General features: G+C 40.3%; 1 protein-coding gene across 1 annotated transcript in view; it reads right to left on the minus strand.

Annotated features, from left to right (window-relative positions):
• The window catches only part of LOC135466902 (UDP-GalNAc:beta-1,3-N-acetylgalactosaminyltransferase 2-like), a 215,209-nt gene that overhangs the window by 181,298 nt on the left and 11,333 nt on the right, over positions 1-22,578 (minus strand). The gene's annotated exons all lie outside the window — the stretch shown is intronic.

A 22,578-nucleotide genomic window follows, 5' to 3' on the forward strand; every position in this document is an offset into this window, starting at 1 on the left:
TTATACTGCAATATACCAGAAGAATAAACCATGCCTTCATACTGCAATATACCAGAAGAATAAACCATGCCTTCATACTGCAATATACCAGAAGAATAAACCATGTCTTTATACTGCAATATACCAGAAGAATAAACCATGCCTTCATACTGCAATATACCAGAAGAATAAACCATGCCTTCATACTGCAATATACCAGAAGAATAAACCATGTCTTCATACTGCAATATACCAGAAAAATAAACCATGCCTTCATACTGCAATATACCAGAAGAATAAACCATGCCTTCATACTGCAATATACCAGAAGAATAAACCATGTCTTCATACTGCAATATACCAGAAGAATAAACCATGTCTTCATACTGCAATATACCAGAAGAATAAACCATGCCTTCATACTGCAATATACCAGAAGAATAAACCATGTCTTCATACTGCAATATACCAGAAAAATAAACCATGCCTTCATACTGCAATATACCAGAAAAATAAACCATGTCTTTATACTGCAATATACTAGAAAAAAAACCATGCCTTCATACTTCAATATACCAGAAAAGCAAAATATACGTCTGAGTTAGCCAGGATATGAGATTTAAAATTTCTGCCATTCCATTTTTCTATTTCTTTTCTAGGTTAACATAACAGATTTTAGCTACAGTTAAAATGAATTTCTGCCAGACCAAAAGACTGGTGGAGGCTACTCTGTTTATGAACATAAAACCTATATGGTTACCAGCACAAGTACATGTATACTTGGAAAAAAAAGTTACTGCGGACTGATTGAAGTTTGCAGAATTGCCAAAACGTTTTAATGAATAAGATTATACAAGTACATCCTACATTAACATTCATGACAGGGGACCTCGGAATTATGCGTTACATAAAGTTTTGCCACGTGGTGAGCATTGAACGACTCTGCATGCTCTGATTTGCCAGTCTTGTGTGTCATTAGATCTTCACCCATTCAGTCTTAAAAGCATTATGCTGTCAAGCTTTAAACAAACGTTGGTGGTTGGCATTCTGGCCATAGAATTAACGCAACTGGAGGTCACGGGACGGATGTATTGTCGCAGAAACACCATAACAGTGCTCACCTGACCCCAGAGAATTTTTTCAGGATGTAAAGGATCGTCCGCTCCCAAGAGATCACGGATAACGAAGCCTGTGCATAATCAGTGAATTTTTGATACACCTCAGAAACAGACGTCAAACAGCTGTAGAAGCCGCTTGAATCATTCCAGACCATTGTTGCATGAGTCCACAAACTGTAAAAAATTGTCTGTAGGAGACTGGGTTGCTTTGACGTTGCCCTGTGATATGTCCCTCACTGACACCACATCATCAGCATGAAAGGCTACAGCGGTGCAGACACTCTGCACACAGGTGAAATGTACTGTTTTTAGACCAATCACATTTCCACCTTTCCCATTCAGATAGGCATCAGCGCAAGTATCACTGTCTGGGTGAGCGTTACTTTGATGCCAATGTTGTCAACAGAAACAATTTTGGTGGCGGGTCAGTGATGGTGTGGGTGGTTCCATATTTCGCCACCATACTCCTCTTGTTGTTGTTGATGGCAACATGAATGCTGCAGGTTACCTAACCAGATTCTTTAGCCCACTCTCGTGTTAGACACACCCAAACTTCATTTTGACACTTCCTCTGTCAAAAACCCTTTAGCGAAGCGACGAACAACCATTTTTTTTGTCCGCTCACTGACAACAGGTTCTTTGACCATGAACAGCTTTTGCCATGATCTGCTTTCTTTTCGCTGCCATATATGAGTTTTCAACCTGTTAGATCGTGTGCAAAAATGGTTGAAGTTTTTTCTTGTTTCCCATATTTTTCTTTTACAGTCCATCACTTCAGAAATTCGGCCTTTTGCATGACAAAGCGGTACAGATTTCCACCATTGATTAGGCTAATGATTATGGACAAATCCTCCCCCAACATGGTTGTTAGGGCTGGTTGTTTGCACCAGGCACTCCAGTTTTAGTTTTCGTCACCAATAAACAGCACGCCATCATATAAGTAAAATCTCTTGAGCATCAGGTGTTAAACACCCAATAAATCCATCCACTAATGTGAAATATTCCAACTTATGCAGTAGTTAAAATGACAGACCAAACTTCCAGACCGATTTTTTTTTTATAAATGAGCTTTCCTGTATTCATTTAAATGGCAAAAGTGAAAGTCATCAAGGTATCAGAGATGTTTGAAAAAAAATCATGGTGAAATTCACATGGTTGGTTGGGTACTAGTGTACATGTAACCTGTAAACATTACATACTGAGATATTAGTATACACAATTAAGTGTTGTTTAATTGATAAAGCCTGCATGTACAGAGATAAAACTGGTGATCACATGCGTCGTTGTTGTGGTGATTAAACGTCACACACAAAAAAAATGCACAATAAATCTTACCAACCACAAAAACAGTCAGATGATGTTTTGGTAGAAAAAAAAGCTTACATATGTGTAAACAGATAACTGAATTACTAATTCAGTGGACATAAATAGGGTGAGAGTTTTGTGTTTACTAAGGGAAGGCAATGTTGTCAGACCATGAGGAAAAACAATCTTCTAGACATGAACAATTCTAATCATATTTAAATTTAAAGGAAAATAAAGGATTCACACACCCCAGCACGGTACATCGGTACCACAGGCATTACTTGCTCACAAGGCTTGCCTTCACTGCTTACGATTAATATGCGTACATCACACCAGCATTCCTTCTAAGGACAACCCTGGCAATGTGGCAGAGATTATTGGCCCTGATACTTTTAGAGCCCACAGATAAGACTTCACAAACTTGAAGGCTCCAGTACACACTATGCTGTTGTTGTCATTTCATTTTTAAATAGCTTCAAAGGGCAAAAGTGAGTGAGTGAGTGATTGGGGTTTAACGTCGTGCTCACAAAGGACAAGAGAGCACCTGGCTAAAACATATTTCCATAAAATGCTCAAGCTCTCTACAAAGTTTCATACTTTATCATTTTAATGAGATTTCACCGAATAACATGTAAAACAAAATGACAATACTGCACAAGTGGCTGGTGTGAGTGGAGGCAGCCATCTTGAGAATTTTATCCAATCAAACACGTTGCCATCAGGTTGTGTGGCCTAAGCTGTGACATAGCCTTTACCCAAACACTCCATGAAGTGACATATGATAACACAGAACTACTGCATAAAGCATCATTTTGAGAACATTTACATGTGCAACACTTTAGCTAGGTGTAGATGAATGGCCCTTTCACAAAGCCAGGTAACATTCAACGACAGTATCACCAATTATGTCAGACAGTACGCATACTGTCTCGGCCCAAACCACATTCATCTCCCAAAGTACTTTTTTGTCAGTCATGTTAGCCTTTAGTCAGCAGTTTCTAAATAACAAATATCAGAGTAAACGCAAAATTCATTAGCGATGCCGAAGGTTTATGGGAATGAGAAGAAGGTATCTCACCAGACAACAGTTAAAATTGACTAAAAATCTTATGATATATTTTTTTCTCTGAATTTACTGCAACTGAAGAATTTAAAGTTTGCTCCTTTGTCTTTCTCGCAAACAAAGGATGTTTTTTTCCTGTTTTGTTTTATTAACTACAGTAAAATTACTGAAACCCTGTGTTCAAGGCAAGGTGCTTTCTCTGACCTCTGCGATAACTAGATCAGCACTGCTTTCATCTTAGAAGCCATCGCTACAAAATTGAAGCATAAAATCCAGCGACAGTAGAATGCCTAGATCAGCCTCAGTGATACTTAGATTTATTTCCATTTGTGTCAGAAGTGAGTATGAATCTAGTTGTACAACAATTCTATTGTAATTTTGTGAACATTTAATTGGGGTCAAAATCCCCCACACAACCCCTCTGGAGGCTATATACAACCTGAACCAGGAATACCTCGGTTGTGCATCTGCAACTACGTTACTGAAACAGGGTTGCTGGAGTTCCTTGTAAATGATACAGTAGGTCTGCTGTATCAACAGTTCAAGCAGTGGAAGAATATTCACCCAGTATGTCCAATTTCCAAGAAAACTTTAATTATCACTTGGACCTTGATCTCCAAGGTCCACAACTTTTATCTGTTATAGGCTACTGCTTAGATTATTATACGGAAAATACCTTCAACGTTAGAGAGCTAGAGTAAACGTTACGTCATCTTGTCCTCGATAATGGAGACATGCTAATAGTTTCACTAAACTTTTATTGGGTTGAAAAAAATCCAAAAATATATTTAATGCCTGTTTATGATACTCTGATTGGTAATTATTCAGTGAACATAAATATCAGTCAGGTGCTGTCTTTCACGTCTTCTGATAATTCCCCTGACTGCTTGTGAGAATTGTCCATCCAAAAGATAAGTGAAAATGTATTCTAAATCGACGAGAACACATGAGCTAGATTGCACTCGAGAAGGTTAAAGGGCTTAAAATACCCTGTCATAGTGAAATTTACATCCACAAAAGACAAGTGAAGAGTACGTGATTATAAACAACAATTACTAGAAGATTGGAAAACAAATATCAACCCTTCGTTATCTTATCTTTTTATACAGTTCCCTATTTCAACCTTTTCGCATACGAAAAAGCAACTTTCAGTGTAATTTATGCATCTTTTTCATTTGATTCTGGAGACAAAACTACATCAGTTGGGTTGGCCAATTTCAGGGATTTACAAAAAGTATAATTTTAACAGTCTACATAATACTTTGATCAAAAATATGCTTAAATAAACACCTTGAAAACTTGCAGAAAGGTTGAAAAATACATTAGTGTGTATAATAAATTATAAAAAATTATGAAAAGACCACCATTCGCAAATCCCAAAACAGCAGAGGTATACAAAGGTAAGTTGCCGCCAATCACATTGTCTCATGAGCTGAAAATGCTAAACTCGTTAGCCCGCACACTGTCTCTGTTTACATGTAAGATACGGGAATATTAATGAAGACCCACCTCTACTTCGACCTACGAGAAGTTGTACTCATTTTCTGAGGTACTTTGCTTGTACAGGACATTCACTGCCTAACACTGGTTAATTTAGCTCACTTTTGACTCACATCGGAAAAACAGGCGTGTTGCAACACTGTTTAGAATCAACAGATTTGAATGGTTTGCACGGGAGAGAATACACAGCATTTAAAATTTTTCTGACTTCTTCCTAAACCACTTCTGTGACCAAACGGTTAGAGCATCCACCTCGAAGTCGGGATCAACTAAAAACTTTAAGAATGGTATTGGTAACCTCTCTTGGCGCTTAGCACTGAGAGGTTAGAGCAAGGAAGCAGGACTGCTTGACCAGATGTCAGTATAATATGACTGGCTGAGGTACAATGCCTAGTGTCTTCACCATGACACGTCAATGGCGGCTGCACTTTAACAGCATGGGTTTGTTCTGCCGCAAGACTCAGTATATGTACACATACCTATTGCAAAATTGTTAATTACAACATTTAAGCCCAAGCATACATACATATCAGTACATACATTTTCCCTCCTGATTCCAACACAATTTGTACAAGAACACATCACTAAAGCCAAAACAACAGTAACCCACACTTCATTTTAATTATAAATTCAATTTGACTAATTTATTTTGAACTGACTAGAGTTACGATGAAGGCTGTACTCAACCATAATCTGATTACAAAGTACACAGACAAACTTTAACCTGTTTGTTAATTTTCACCAGCAGCTCAGCAAGTTCAATGCCTATGCCATATTAGCAAAAGGAAAGTTATCTTCAGCGTATGTAAGTCCACAAAAATGGCCTATCAACAAGCCCTGTCCACTGTTTATTGTCACCATCGCCCCCGGAACATTAATGGTAAGGGCATCTCAAAATTTTGCTGTCAAATGGCAGGATTGAAGCCACACCTCATCTGCAGAACGAGTAGCATGCAATTACATATGTTGCATAAATTCTTAAATTCTTGTTTTAACCAGAATCAAGGAAGAAAAATTATTATGAAGTATTTATAATTCAAGAATAATTCGATCACTTCGCATATTGCAATGACTGAAGTACTACTTTGCCAGTAATTAAGGCTGGATGAAGGCTAAATATAGAGAGCCCCATAATCTATAACACCATCTGTTCTGAGAAAAGAATTAAGGATCATACAGTAGTATTAGTAATTTTGCAGACGAGACACAAAGATTTGCCTGAGTACTTCATGTTCTATATAACTGTGTGGGTGGTGGTAAGGAGTGTTACAAGACATCCTCACTGGCCTCCGTTACAAGACAACCTCATAGGCATTCAAACCCTTAGTTACACAGATTTAGTGTAGGCTTGGAAAACCTACACAACTGTTCAACTGTTCTTTAATTTCTCACCTAAACATTCCTCAGATCAGTGCTCTTTATAAGCCATATGATTTATCATTTCCTGTTCATAATGTGAGCATATGAAATTAACATACCCAGGCATACAATGTATTTGGCCCAGAAGGACATCAAATGTATTTAAAAAAAAAGAGGTATTACTGAAGTAAGTTCCCACTTTATTTCACCGAATAAATTAAGTTAAAACGGAAACTAGCTCAAAGCTTTAACCTTTCAATTCATAATATGGCAAGGTCAAGGGTTTTCATTCCTAAACAACAAGAACATTTCGAAGCTACATGCAAGATGACTGCTGTACATGTATGTCTCCTAGTTTGGCCTTTAAAAATGCACTTTCAGAAGCTCACTGATGCTCGATGTGGATGAATCAATTGGAAACAATCACTTGAAAAAAGTTAAACTTTATTTAGGTGAAAAGCAGTACAATGTTCATCATACACAGAATTTAGAATCTAGAATCCAACTGTTTTTGATAAAGAACCTCCAACTTCCATGTCTTCTGATTTTATTTTCTGAAATTATCACCATCCTGAAAGACATATGTCACACTGCCCCACCCTTATCAACATATACAAGTATAAGTACTTCTTTCAGAGGCATACAGGAGCTCGGGTTGTATAGTTGAACTGACAGGTTTCTAATGGATAACAACTCCTGTGTTTATTAGCTGGTAACGTTTCGGTATAGCTCCTAATACCGTTCTCAAACCATATGACATACAGCTTAACTTAGGCATATATATACCTATCTAGAGTGATGAATGTTAAGAACAAGTATGACCTGAAAGGTGTGAAAAATAGCAATTAGGTTAGCAACAAGTGAGTTGAGATCAACAAGTATGTGAAAGGTGTGAAAAAAAATATACAGCGAGTTGAGATCAGCATATTAGTAACTGGGTGGAGGGGTTAAGGCGGTCTAGCTCCAGTTGGATGAGGTGGTCTTAGGCACTCGGTAGGTGTCTAGCTGGGGGCGGTCTCGTTTTATCACGATGGCTTCCAGTAGTTTGCATTTCTCGTAGTCACTGTTGTTAGTTAAGAGCGGTTTGACGGAGTCCCATTGAAGTTTGTGACATGAGTGGGCAGCTATGTGGTCACTTAATGCTGACTTTCCATCCATTTTTTCTACTGAAGTTTTATGTTCTCTGATTCTGACATTTAACGGTCTGCGGGTTTCTCCGATATAGTGTTGTTGGCATTCACATTTTATACGATAGATGCTTCCCTTAGGTTGCTGTTTGAGCGTGGACTGGCGTTTCCTGTGGCTTTTAGGTGGGTCTTTAGGTTGGGGCTGGTGGAGAATGTAGTCCTCATGTTGGGTTTCGACTCCTGGATTCTTTCTATACACCCGGAATGTGTATGCCGGGTTGGTCTTGTCTGGTAGGTATTTCATGCCACTAATATCCGTGTTAGTCGGTGGAAACCCCTTTGAGATGGCTGATTTCATGCTGGAGGCTGAAACTAGAACGGGAGATGTTGATCGCTCTCTTAGTTAGTGTTGCTCAAGTACTGTTTTGTATGACCTTTTCCTTTCATCTGTGACCACCATACACGCATTTGAAAATACAACCTGAACTAGAGGCTCTCCTTTCCGTTTTGTAGCCATGAGGACGATCGATAGTGGAGATCAAGAAAGGGCAAAAAAATTGAAAAGTCTTACTTTCAGTGACAACAAATTTTTTAACTAAAACATCCAAAAAAAACATAAAAAGTCAAACTCCATATTTTTATTTTGCCTGATGTTAATATTTTTTGATTATTTCCTTTTTATTCAAGGCTTTCTGATTAAGTAAATATGTTTTTAACAGGAACAGTTCCCATAAATTAGATGATTACTCAGTTTGATTTTAATACCGTTGTCCAATACCGAAAAATCACTGACTCCACTCTTAAAACAAAATATTAACTGGTGTGGCCTTACAGTTTTTTGATATTTCACTCACAAGATTTCCCCACTCACAAATCAAAATCCCCCCCCCCCCCCCACCACCACGCCCCACTCGTTCACATGGGGCACGAATTGAGGTCCACCTGTAATTTGGCACCTGTACATGGTTTAAACACTATTTATTTCAAACCAACGAAAATGGATTGGTGAACAAGCATATTGCATATATGAACACCTCTCCCTTCACACAGTGCATATACTGACAATAAACATTGCGTAATAGATGTAATAAGTTATAGTCTTGTAGTCATAATATCTCGATATTCAAAGCATATCTACTAAAACGTGTATTTATTTTCTTTATTCGAAACCTGTACATCATTTAATATATTTGTTAAATTATACACTTTCAGCCGGAACCACGTAATTCTTGTTCTCCACCACACATGCATATGGTGTGATGCTAATGAAGTCACAAATGCTGTATTAAATATAACTGTAGGGATCGTAGCCAATCTTCAATCATGAGAACTTTTCTGATGTTACATATTTAAGTTATGTTTTAGGGAAATGCTTGATCGTCTTTACTGTCTTCTTGTATGAGGATTATCTCCCCCTGCTGATGACTCTTCTGTATCCAGCAGTGAGAAAAAGCGGAGCAGACCTACAGTGCAGCAGCACGTTGTGTCGGCTGCCCGGTTGACAGTCCAAGTAGGCAACCACATTTCATATTTATATCATATAGTTTATTGTAATGCATTTTATACTCTATTTGTCAAGGTCTGTTTGAATGCATACATTCCAATCATAACTTTCCTGACACGCAGAATGGTGAGAAGCACAGCAACAAAATTGTCCTACCCCTGTTCCAATCGCCTGCCCTCTGTCCTGATTTAGGCCTACATGTGTGTACAATAAAACAATGACACATTGTTATTGTAAATACTGGTGATCTTTATAGTCTTTGATGTATATTCCCAGATCTTACGGTTGGCTGGAGAATGGTGGATGATGACGGTGAAATGGCAAAACTGCCAAACGGGCGCAATTGTTTGCGTGCTGTATGCTGCAGCCATGCAGATTTGTGAATCAATAATGCAACAAATATATAGGTCTCTCATTACTTTGTCTTAATTTAAAGTTATTTGTTCATTTATTTGATTGGCGCTTTACGCAGTCCTCAAGAATATTTCACTTTTAAGACCAGTTTTATGGTGGGAGGAAACCGGGTAGAGCCCAGGGAAACCCACAACTATCCGCAGGTTGCTCACAGACCTGGCCGACGTGTGGCTGGAGAGTGGCTGGAAGCCAGCATGAGCTTGAACTCACAACGACAGCACTGGTGAGAGGCTCCCAAGTCATTGTGCCATGCTGGTGTGTTCACCCCCTCAGCCACAGAGGCCCCTATCCCCTTCATGCTGAACGCCAAGCGAGGAAGTTACAACATCCTCTGTTAAAGTCTTAGGTATGACTCGACCCAGGATTGACCCTGGATCTACTGCTTCTGAAGCAGACACTGTGCTATCGGGGCCAGTCACAAGAATGAATTGTAGCATAACCAGTACACCCAAATTTTCTCTTCCGTCTGAAGTCTAAAAGAAAGTATGTTGGTCAGACAACTTTTAATAGGCTTAATAGCTGAAAAAACAATGGAGATCGATCGCCAATAGCAGTATCCCTCCATTAAACTAGAGTATCACTTTCATCATCTCTCCGAGATGCCACATGGAACTAATTTCGTCTTTCGATGGTTTTGACGACAGCAATCTCACGTTGGCTTCGAGATTTGCACGCCCAGTAGGGATCCAATTTTACACCAGACACAAACAGATCGCGAGGTGAAGAGGGCTTCTCGGAACAATTGCCTCCCATATGATACTTCGCTTCGCTCTCTTAATGCACCAAAGACAGCGCTTTAAACATAAAACATTTTTCGCCAGACACACACAGGCTAATCTTACGGATTCTGGTTACTTAACTCACTGTATTAAGCATGTGAGCAAATGTGTCAAAACACCCCAGTCATCACCCTTAACAAACATCAACACATGTGGACACTGATTTATTTTCATACAGATCGATTAGGTGTAATCCTGTGCCTTCAAAAGTTGACAATAAGCAAATTAATGGTGCCATGCACCTGCTGTTCTCCGTACTTCTTCAAAATTTAAACCAGTGGGCATTTACAATGTTTGTTTTTTTAAAAAAGACTAATAAATGGACAACTGTGGATTTCTGAAGGATCTGACACAATTAACAGCTCTGGCCATTGGTATTAACAAACTGAGAGTGTATCTGTAGCACTGAGAGTGTATCTGTAGCACTGAGAGTGTATCTGTAGCACTGAGAGTGTATCTGTAGCACTGAGAGTGTATCTGTAGCACTGAGCACAGCTACAGACTTCCATATAACCACCCTGACAACTGTGCTTCTTCTTGTGACAACATTACTCAAATCATTACAGGATGAAGATATGGCGCTCATTGTAGGGATAAAAGAGACTTCAACCATGCAGTTAAGCACTCAGCTAACTAACTGAAAATAAATGTCACTCCAGGAAATGGGGGAGCAAGGCAAACAGCCACGTGATACATGGATATTATGGAAAACGTGCATGCATTCTCTCCCTACAGGTTTCAGTCATCAGAATGAAGGCTATGGCCACAAAAGTGGATATAATTTTGTCAAAAATGTACCAACCATACCAAAACTTTAACTAGATCCGTGCCATGTTTGGGTGAAGCCCCTGTAAAGGAAAGACAGAGTCCTGAGATTGAGTATGTAATCTCATTTTCATAATAACTGTATGCATAAATCCCTTTAAAAAAAGTGCTTCAATGGTTGAAATGTTGACGACTTGCAGTACATGTACCTCAATTCACACCACCTGAGCTGCCCTTCTGAAAGAGCTCAAATGAGTGAGCAGTTCAGACAGAATGTATTTCCAGACATCAATGTACAAAAGAACCCATCATTTATATGCTTAGCCTGAGAAAACTACCATAACATGACAGCCTAACATATGTATCAGTTGTACCAAAATCTGAAACTCTCTGCCCCACAGTATTAACTTTGAAAATGTACACTTTTGAAAACAAAGTATGATACCTTTCAGTTAATTTCAGTGATAGATGCTCCTTGAAACAAGCCAAACAAACAGCTGGATTAAGAAATCAAACTGCCAAATAGTATTCATTTCTTTACTCAAGTAGTATGCAACACTAAACACTTTTTGCTTTTATACACAAGCATGATGGTCTTTAGGTTTATGGGAAGAAAAAGGAAATTTTGTATGCATGTGTAACAGGGCCATTTTGGCCAGATCAAAAATGGCCTGGTCCACGTGCGAGATATGTGACAAGATGCGACAAGATCTGCAGATGGTCTTGGGTTTCTCCCATGCTCTGCCCTGTTTCCTCCCTCCATGATGCTGGTCGCCGTAGCACAAGTGAAATATTCTTGAGTACTGCATAAAATACCAATCAAAGAAATAAATTAATAAACAATAGTCTGGTTGAAGACAACACTTTCACCTGGTGAAAATGAAATTTGGGACAACTTATAACTTAACCTCATATGAGAAGGAAACCAGAATTCTCAGAGTTATATTTGCAGTCAGTAATTTGACTACGTATAATGAGACACTAATGTTTTAAGCGTTGTGGCGATTCTCCGAAGAGCATCTAAAGACTACCCTGTGAAAATAGTGGGAGGGAACCAGGAACAGCCTACGGGAAACCCACGACCCTCCACAGATTGCTTCCCATGTGCGACTGTAGAGGAAGCCATCATAAGCTAGACTTGAACTCACAGCGACAACACTGGTGAGAGGTTCGTGAGTCACTATGCTTAGCCAACACGATATAAGCCACGGAGACATTATTGTCACTGTAAGGAGGCTGTTCAGCCCCAACACTTGACAGCCGGCATACAGACATGAAGTGCATTATATCCAGCTAACATTTACCTACTGTTTTCAACTTCATCAGTGAAAATATATCAACCTTTTTTGTCTGATTCAGGAAGTTGTAATGAAAGGTGATTTTTGCTTTGTTTGATGGGTAGAATGACATTCTACAGGAAAAAAGTACATGCAACTTTCTGACTATATGCAATACTTCATGACGTTTATCTACATGTTTTCATAAAACTTTTGGGAGGCAAATTTGTGTGTCAGCTACAGTGCACGTGACCAAGGTTTATATCTGTAGGTACAGGGGACAGGATTAGTATTACATGAGTCTCTACAAATGAGTTCGTTCTGATGAGTTCAACGAGGAGGGCAAAGTTGTAAAACAGGCATCTGACAAATGTCAGCATCAAAACGTCATCTATTCAAATGCTTCAACAAATGAACAAAGAAGGGACATCCCGACAAAAAGATGTCAGCTATTTCTTGCCAGCCTATAGAAGAATCTCCACTGAGGCAGGTGAATCCTAACCTATTACTAAACGGCTGATTTCACAGTGTGGCTGCAGAGTTCATACACCTCCGTACAGACCCGCCAATAACAGCCAATCAGATCACTACCATGGATGTAACACAACCAATGACTAATGAGTACTAATGACCCACCCGCTGGATCTGTGTCAAGCAGACAGACACGAGCCATCCTCTGATGAACTGTACTGGGTCTCATCCTGTGACAGACAGGATACCCAACAGAGGTACAACTGTAACCAGACAGAATACCCAACAGAGGTACAACTGTAGCCAGACAGGATACCCAACAGAGGTACAACTGTAACCAGACAGGATACCCAACAGAGGTACAACTGTTACCAGACAGGATACCCAACAAAATACCCAACAGAGGTACAACTGTTACCAGACAGGATACCCAACAGATGTATAACTGTTACCAGACAGGATACCCAACAGAGGTACAACTGTAACCAGACAGGATACCCAACAGAGGTACAACTGTAACCAGACAGGATACCCAACAGACGTACAACTGTTACCAGACAGGATACCTAACAAAATACCCAACAGAGGTACAACTGTTACCCGACAGGATACCCAACAGAGGTACAACTGTAACCAGACAGGATACCCAACAGAGGTACAACTGTAACCTGACAGGATACCCAACAGAGGTACAACTGTTACCACACAGGATACCCAACAGAGGTACAACGGTTACCACACAGGATACCCAACAGAGGTACAACTGTTACCACACAGGATACCCAACAGAGGTACAACTGTAACCAGACAGGATACCCAACAGATGTACAACTGTTACCAGACAGGATACCCAACACAGGTACAACTGTTACCAGACAAAATACCCAACAGAGGTACAACTGTTACCAGACGGGATACCCAACAAGATACCCAACAGAGGTACAACTATTATCAGACAGGATACCCAACAGAGGTACAACTGTAACCAGACAGGATACCCAACAAGATACCCAACAGAGGTACAACTGTTACCAGACAGGATACCCAACACAGGTACAACTGTTACCAGACAGGATACCCAACAGAGGTACAACTGTAACCAGACAGGATACCCAACAGATGTACAACTGTTACCAGACAGGATACCCAACACAGGTACAACTGTTACCAGACAGAATACCCAACAGAGGTACAACTGTTACCAGACGGGATACCCAACAAGATACCCAACAGAGGTACAACTATTATCAGACAGGATACCCAACAGAGGTACAACTGTAACCAGACAGGATACCCAACAAGATACCCAACAGAGGTACAACTGTTACCAGACAGAATACCCAACACAGGTACAACTGTTACCAGACAGGATACCCAACAGAGGTACAACTGTTACCAGACGGGATACCCAACGAGATACCCAACAGAGGTACAACTATTACCAGACAGGATACCCAACAGAGGTACAACTGTAACAAGACAGGATACCCAACAAGATACCCAACAGAGGTACAACTGTTACCAGACAGGATACCCAACAGAGATACAATGGTTACCAGACAGGATACCCAACAGAGGTACAATTGTTACCACACAGGATACCCAACAGAGATACAACGGTTACCAGACAAAATACCCAACAGACGTACAACTGTTACCAGACAGGATACCCAACTGTTACACATGACTACAACAACATGACAGCCTAATATCAGCCACACTGTCCTGTAGGAGTTCAGTTCATTAAGCGCTGTTACCTCAGCAAGTTCACCACCTGATTGCACCCATCCATGAATGGCCAGAATACATACATGTATGTGTTAATTCATCCAACCTTGAATCACTGGTAATAACCCCAGTCACCCCTGTGAAGTGTAGCAGCCAAAGTACATCATAAAGCACCAATATAACATGCAATGCACTAAAGACCCTTTGGCTTTAAGGAATATTGAGAGAGATAGTGCACTTACCTTTACTTAAAGTAAAGGAGGCAGACCTCCTCCTTTGAAGTTAAAAAAAACATTAGTTAACAGTTCTTCCAATGTAAATGCTACAGTACACATGTGGTACAAGTTGAATGAAAAAAGCCAAAATGAATATCGACATGTCATGCCCATCACAAAATTATAACCCCCTCATGACACTGACAAGTTTCATTCAGGAGTGTTTCAATGGCAGCCAACACAACAAAGATCAAGACAAAGAAAACATGTAACCTTCACCAGTGTGAGACATGCGTAAAGAGGATCTCAATATTCTGTGCAATTGTTATGACCAAACATCACACTTGACACTGACCAACCACCATAATGTGCTGTGCAATTGTCTTGGCCAAACATCACACTTGGCACTGACCAACCACCATAATGTGCTGTGCAATTGTCTTGACCAAACATCACACTTGGCACTGACCAACCACCACAGTGTGGTGTGCAATTGTTATGACCAAACATCACACTTGGCACTGACTAACCACCATAATGTGATGTGCAATTGTCTTGACCAAACATCACACTTGGCACTGACCAACCACCACAATGTGGTTCGCAATTGTTATGACCAAACATCACACTTGACACTGACCAACCACCATAATGTGCTGTGCAATTGTTATGACCAAACATCACACTTGACATTGACCAACCACCACAATGTGCTGTGCAATTGTTATGACCAAACATCACACTTGGCACTAACCAACCACCACAATGTGGTGTGCAATTGTTATGACCAAACATCACACTTGACACTGACCAACCACCACAATGTGTTGCGCAACTGTTATGACCAAACATCACACTTGACACTGACCAACCACCATAATGTGGTGTGCAATTGTTATGACCAAACATCACACTTGACACTGACCAACCACCACAATGTGTTGCGCAATTGTTATGACCAAACATCACACTTGACACTGACCAACCACCACAATGTGTTGCGCAACTGTTATGACCATACATCACACTTGGCACTGACCAACCACCATAATGTGGTGTGCAACTGTTATGACCAAACATCACACTTGACACTGACCAACCACCACAATGTGGTGTGCAATTGTTATGACCAAACATCACACTTTACACTGACCAACCACCACAATGTGCTGTGCAATTGTCTTGACCAAACATCACACTTGGCACTAACCAACCACCACAATGTAGTTCGCAATTGTTATGATCAAACATCACACTTGACACTGACCAACCACCATAATGTGGTGTGCAATTGTTATGACCAAACATCACACTTGGCACTGACCAACCACCATAATGTGCTGTGCAATTGTCTTGACCAAACATCATACTTGGCACTAACCAACCACCACAATGTGGTGTGCAATTATGACCAAACATCACACTTGACACTGACCAACCACCATAATGTGTTGTGCAATTGTTATGACCAATCATCACACTTGGCACTGACCAACCACCACAGTGTGGTTCGCAATTGTCTTGATCAAACATCACGCTTGACACTGACCAACCACCATAATGTACTGCACAATTGTTATGACCAAACATCACACTTGGCACTAACCAACCATCATAATGTGCTGTGCAATTGTCTTGACCAAACATCACACTTGGCACTAACCAACCACCACAATGTGGTTCGCAATTGTTATGACCAAACATCACGCTTGACACTGACCAACCACCACAATGTGCTGTGCAATTGTTATGACCAAACATCACACTTGACACTGACCAACCACCATAATGTGGTGTGCAATTGTTATGACCAAACATCACACTTGGCACTGACCAACCACCACAGTGTGGTGTGCAATTGTTATGACCAAACATCACACTTGACACTGACCAACCACCATAATGTGGTGTGCAATTGTTATGACCAAACATCACACTTGGCACTGACCAACCATCATAATGTGCTGTGCAATTGTTATGACCATACCACAGTAGTGGAACAGGAGTGGTCTTCAAAACAGCATTAAGACTTTAAACAGTTCAACAAACACTGTCACCGAAGACTCATACATAATGAGAGTGGAATCATGTATAATGGATAGGTACGTCACCAGGTAATGCAGCTGACAAATTTAGACCCTAAGCGAGACATGTCACCAGGTAATACAGCTGACAAAGACTCGTCACCAGGTAATGCAGCTGACAAAGTTTAATCATAAGTGAAACACGTCACCAGGTAATGCAGCAAAGTTAGACCCTAAGTGAGACACATCACCAGGTAATACGGCTGACAAAGTTAGACCCTAAGTGAGACTTGTCACCAGGTAATGCAGCTGACAAAGTTAGACCCTAAGTGAGACATGTCACCAGGTAATACAGCTGACAAAGACTCGTCACCAGGTAATGCAGCTGACAAAGTTTAATCATACATGAGACGTGTCACCAGGTAATGCAGCAGACAAAGTTAGACCCTAAGTGAGACACGTCACCAGTTAATATGGCTGACAAAGTTAGACCCTAAGTGAGACTCGTCACCAGGTAATGCAGCTGACAAAGTTAGACCCTAAGCGAGACATGCCACCAGGTAATACAGCTGACAAAGACTCGTCACCAGGTAATGCAGCTGACAAAGTTTAATCTTAAGTGAGACACGTCACCAGGTAATGCAGCAGACAAAGTTAGACCCTAAGTGAGACATGTCACCAGGTAATACAGCTGACAAAGACTCGTCACCAGGTAATGCAGCTGACAAAGTTTAATCATAAGTGAGACACATCACCAGGTAATGCAGCAGACAAAGTTAGACCCTAAGTGAGACACGTCACCAGTTAATACGGCTGACAAAGTTAGACCCTAAGTGAGACTCGTCACCAGGTAATACAGCTGACACCTCTAGGCACCTCACCCGGTGATACACCTGACAAGCTAAGGCACAAATCAAGTTGAGAGGCTCAGGCCCCAAGCTCGACAAAGTTAGACCAGAAGCTAGACACATCACCAGGTAGTGCAGCTGACAAACTCAGACTCTAGGCCCCTCACACTGGGATCCAGCTGACAAACTAAAACCCTAATCCAGTTGAGAGGCTCAGACTCTAAGCTCGACATCTTACAAGGTAATCAAGCTAACTTAAACCCTAAGCTAGACACCTCACACGATAATCTGGCAGAAAACTTGATAACTCATCAAATACGTGTTTCGAGGAATAAGACAGCTTTGGGGAATAAAACAGGCAATATTACTTTGTCAGCTGTATTACCAGGTGAGGTGCCTAGAGCCTGAGTTTGTCAGCTGTATCACTGGGTGAGGTGCCTACTACTACCTGTGACACAAAAGAGCTTGATAGTGCTGGACACAGAACAAGACTAATGTTCTCCCCTAACAGTATGTTCAACCAATACATAATCCAATTATCAGAAGAGCCTTACCTCAATCGCTAGCCTATTGTTCTTATATTGCACTACAACAGATTTACCCCTTTACAAAGCAGGGGTTATGATGTTGCTCCTCATGGCCCCGTCATTGGAACCATGTGTTTACAGGGACTGTATTAACCTCTGCTATTTTCTGAACTTGAGACATGACATTTCATAGAATGAGTAATTATCACACAGACTGGGTGTATGTCTTATGGAGAGTGTAAGTAACAAGAGGTAAAATAATAGCTTTGGCTTTTAAATAAGACATCACCTGAGACACAGACATTCGCCAGGGAAGACAGCTTTTTGATTTGCATGGAGATCGCTTTTTTGATAAACAAGGAGATCATTTACAAACTGACCATATGGAGCTCCTGTTTTTGATAAACTACAAACAAAATGTTATTCTGGAAGATCGGATTTGCTCAAACTTCAGACACAGGCGTTACATCTGCTTAAGTCTGCCAGCAACCTGCCGATGGTCTTGGGTTTTCCCCTGAGCTTTGCCAAGTCTGCTCCCAGTGTCATGTTGGTCGCCGTCGTATAACTCCAGAGAAGTAGTAGTATAAAACTAGTTAATATGGCAAATACCATGAGGGCCAGATCTGACTGGACGCATCCGGCCACTGAAATTGTGGTGAACATACGACGATATGAAAAGTGCATGATAAAAATTGCACCCTCAACAATTCCATTATTAGGGTCAGTAAGCCCTCAACAACTTTAATTTTCATATGATTTCCCTGGTTATTTAACTAGACTTGCAGAACACAGGCTATTTGCTAGGCCTGTTTTGCATCCGGTAAATGGACCCTTTTCCTCAGAAATGCTACTGAAAATTTCCCTTCACACATACAAAAAGCGAAATAAAGGAAAGTTTTTAGTCACCAGTGAAATATTTGAACCCTTTTACAGACATGTTCATGGTAATAAATAGTTGAAGCACAAACCAAACCAATCTATACATTCACTAAACTGTTGTGGATCCTCTACGCCACCGACGAGTCCTGTTCATGCATCTCATCAAGTTTCTATTTTTAGTGTCCAGGTGTCCGAGTCCTATGGCCGGAAATAGCGCATGCAGCACTAATGGCCCACTGGGCTCCAACATAATAGCTAGATTGGCTTGTTTCATGCTTCAACATACACCTTTAGTAGCCCTCCAAATCCACTCTAAGGATGATATACTCAACTGACCTCTTCATACGTCGATAATTTTGGGAAAATATTTTTAAGAGTGACAAGACATCAACGTTTGATGTGCGAGATGATGTCTTATGGCAGGTCAGAACTTTGGTCAATCACGGGTGCGTAGCATTCACCTGACTTTTGCCCATGACGCGTAAGTTTTGGCACTTATTTTTGGAATTTTACTACAGACAACCTGAATTACACCTTATCGAAAAGCCGAAAATAGAAGGGGGAATACTTGCTTGAAAGTCCGATCTAAGGATGCCTTATATTTACTAATATGCAAAGACCACTGCCATCCTTAGCCCCAACAACGTTTGCACCCGATTTTGAAGTATTCAGCTACCTGACTGGCAAAAGGATTGGCAAGATGCTTTTAAAATAACAAGAAATTGACGCTGTGACTGAGTTTTTTTTTTTTTTTTTTCACCACCAAAGTGTTGACAATGTGTGCATGTGGTGCTCACGAAAACAATAGCTGCACATGTTTAATGAGGATGTGGTGACATTGTGAGTAGGGCTGAGAAAGCGAGGTGTTATGGACCTACCACTCGCATAAGTCAAGGAATGAGATAAAACTTGTCCAGAAAACCACTAAGCCGTCGGCAAATGTAATTCACTTGACATTTGCGGATGACACCATAGAGTTTTCTTGTATTTTCAAGCTCTGTTCCCATATACATATTTTACTATGAATAGCCTCTCTGCTGTGAAACAGACCTTACTCAACATTAAAAGTTCCCAGCTGACAGAGGAATACCACTCTCTCACTCTCCCCCTACTCACTACCACAATCCCTCGGTCTCAAAGGGACTCAAAATATATTTTCTGGCAGAAACCCTTGAACATCCGTGACGTCTGGCCTACATGTACGTACCAGTACCTGGATGTTGATCGATCGGGGCAGAATTTTCCTTTACTCGATGTAATCCATTATGTTGCACTTCTCAGGGTCTGGGGTGCGGTAATATCATGTTTAAACAGGTTCTAATCTACGTAATTAGGCCAAGTGCCTAAATCTGGATAATGATCCTTTACGTGTTAACCACATTTGGCAAATTCTGGTATGAGCGAAAGCCGATTACAAGTACAATGCAAACAATTTTGTACCGTCATTGCGCCAGAAATGTGTTGAAATTTAGTCAAATTCTGCGAGCAGAATTTGGGGCAGGAGATGGTCTGCATGACTGCTTTGAGGCTACTCTAGCAAACAAGCACATGCAAAAAAAAAAAAGGTGTTTGTGTCCACAAACCAGGCCCAAAAGTAGTAGATCATCTAATTAGTCTGGTGTATTAAAATGGAATTTCACTTTGCACACTTCGGATTCTCTTATTGATGCACTGTTATTTCTACACTGTACTGTCCATCCTACCAAACCAGAAATTTAGAAATATCTGCAAGTTTTTATACTTCTACATGTATATGTTTGAGGAAACAAAGAAATATTTTGTTTCAATAGGCATATATCACACCACAGCTGTAGTTTCTGTGTTTCTGTGACATCAGGTCATACTTGTCCTTGTACATCACCCACACTGTGTAAATGTAATATAACACTGTTGTTGTCTTGCTACAGCACTGTGATATTGTCTTGCTGGCATGGGATAAAACATGTTTGGCCACATCAATTCATATTTTTGTTTTACAGGCAGGACGAATCTTTTCCCAATGTCGAGAGGAGGAGGGTATAAATATAAAAATAAAACCAACAAATCATCAAACTCATTGGAAATGTAGACTGTCAGAGCAATTTTTTGCCTTTTGGAGAAAACACTGAAAAACAGGAAAATCATAAAAAGGTCAAGGTCAGACAAAATTGGAAGGTGGATTTTCAATTTTATTTTTATTCCGGTGTGGATTTTTTAGTGTCAGCTGGCTCAACCAACACTAAATAAAACTGGTGTAGCCTAATTATGAACTGTTCAGACCGAGTGGGGAAATTTACTTATTTATTTTGTTAGTGTTTTATGCCATACTCAGAAATATTTCACTTTCACAACGGCGATCAGCATTTCGAGTGGGGAAACAGATGTAGATGTACATGTTGACATAATAAAATGTGTTTGTTGACTCATCTTTAAGATGCAATCTGCAGATAGAACTCGCTGATACAACAGCAACCCTTCAGAGCACTTTAAATGTACGTGTCAGACAATCTTCCAAACGGCTATCGCTTTCTTTAATCCTCATGCTCTTCGTGTACAAGAATGTGTTCAAATCAGATCATCATACACTTTGACCACAATGGCCTGTTGGTAGACTGTATCTTGTGAATCAAAGTCAATTCTGAGAAAATGAGTTTATCCCCTGTTTCCCTCAGGCTATACACTCCACCTCAATGGGACACAACGCAAACAAGCATTAAAACTATTACACACACCTACAGGGGTTTCACTGTCAGCAGCAAATCTAATTCAACACATCAACATCACAATCTTATTATAAGAAGGATCCACACAGTTTTCTATACAAAAACCTTCTCCAGCAAATACATGCACTTCACATACAAGTAGCAGGCCATCATTAACAACATGTTTGTTGCAGGTAACAAGTCATTGTTTTTGAAGTTGAGTCTGTCACATGGTAAATGAACCAATGTTTCTTCCGTCTGTCACTTCCACACAGTTGGTGGCGAGAGAACAGAAAAGGGTGATTAGCCCCCTGTACGCCCCCGAAACAAAACAAACAAAAAACAAAAAAAAACACACCCTTTGCATTATTAAGTTTCTCAGAGATTTGGGTTGCTAATCCACATTACAGTGTCAAAGTCAGTGACATACAGATTGAAGAATTGAAGACAACCCCTTCATTTTCATTTATTTATTTATTAATTTGATCGATGTTTGACTCAAGAAAATGAGATATTCACACTTAAGAATATTTCACTTACGCCGTGGCGGCCAGCATTAATGGTGAAAACCTCTTTACTTTTATCCATAAATTGAAATTAAGACAGCATCAGGCAACAGTTGCTACAAACCTTTACTTTCCGTAACTGTGTCAAAGCATGTTCTTGTCAACCTAACGACTGCTTCTCCGGCTGTCACCTGCATAGCATGGGTGAATGCATTATTTGGGGAACAGTGTTGTGCATTCACAGCCTCATAAATAAATGTAACAAATCAGCATGCAAATGTATATCAGTGGTCCAAGCCTCATGCAGGTGGTGTTTCACCCTCACAGAAGAGTTCTATTTTCCCGCCATGTCATCTAGTAAACCATCAGTTGTACACTTACTCGAGGAAAGGTTTCCGAAACTGACACATTCAAACCTCGTTCTTGCAATTTTGTGACAGCCTATTAAAGTGTCTGTACATTAGTAAATTTGCGCTGAACAATCTCCAGACATTCTTGATTTGATAAAA

The sequence above is a fragment of the Liolophura sinensis genome, chromosome 6 (assembly GCF_032854445.1).
Source record: "Liolophura sinensis isolate JHLJ2023 chromosome 6, CUHK_Ljap_v2, whole genome shotgun sequence".
NCBI classification, from domain to species: domain Eukaryota; kingdom Metazoa; phylum Mollusca; class Polyplacophora; order Chitonida; family Chitonidae; genus Liolophura; species Liolophura sinensis.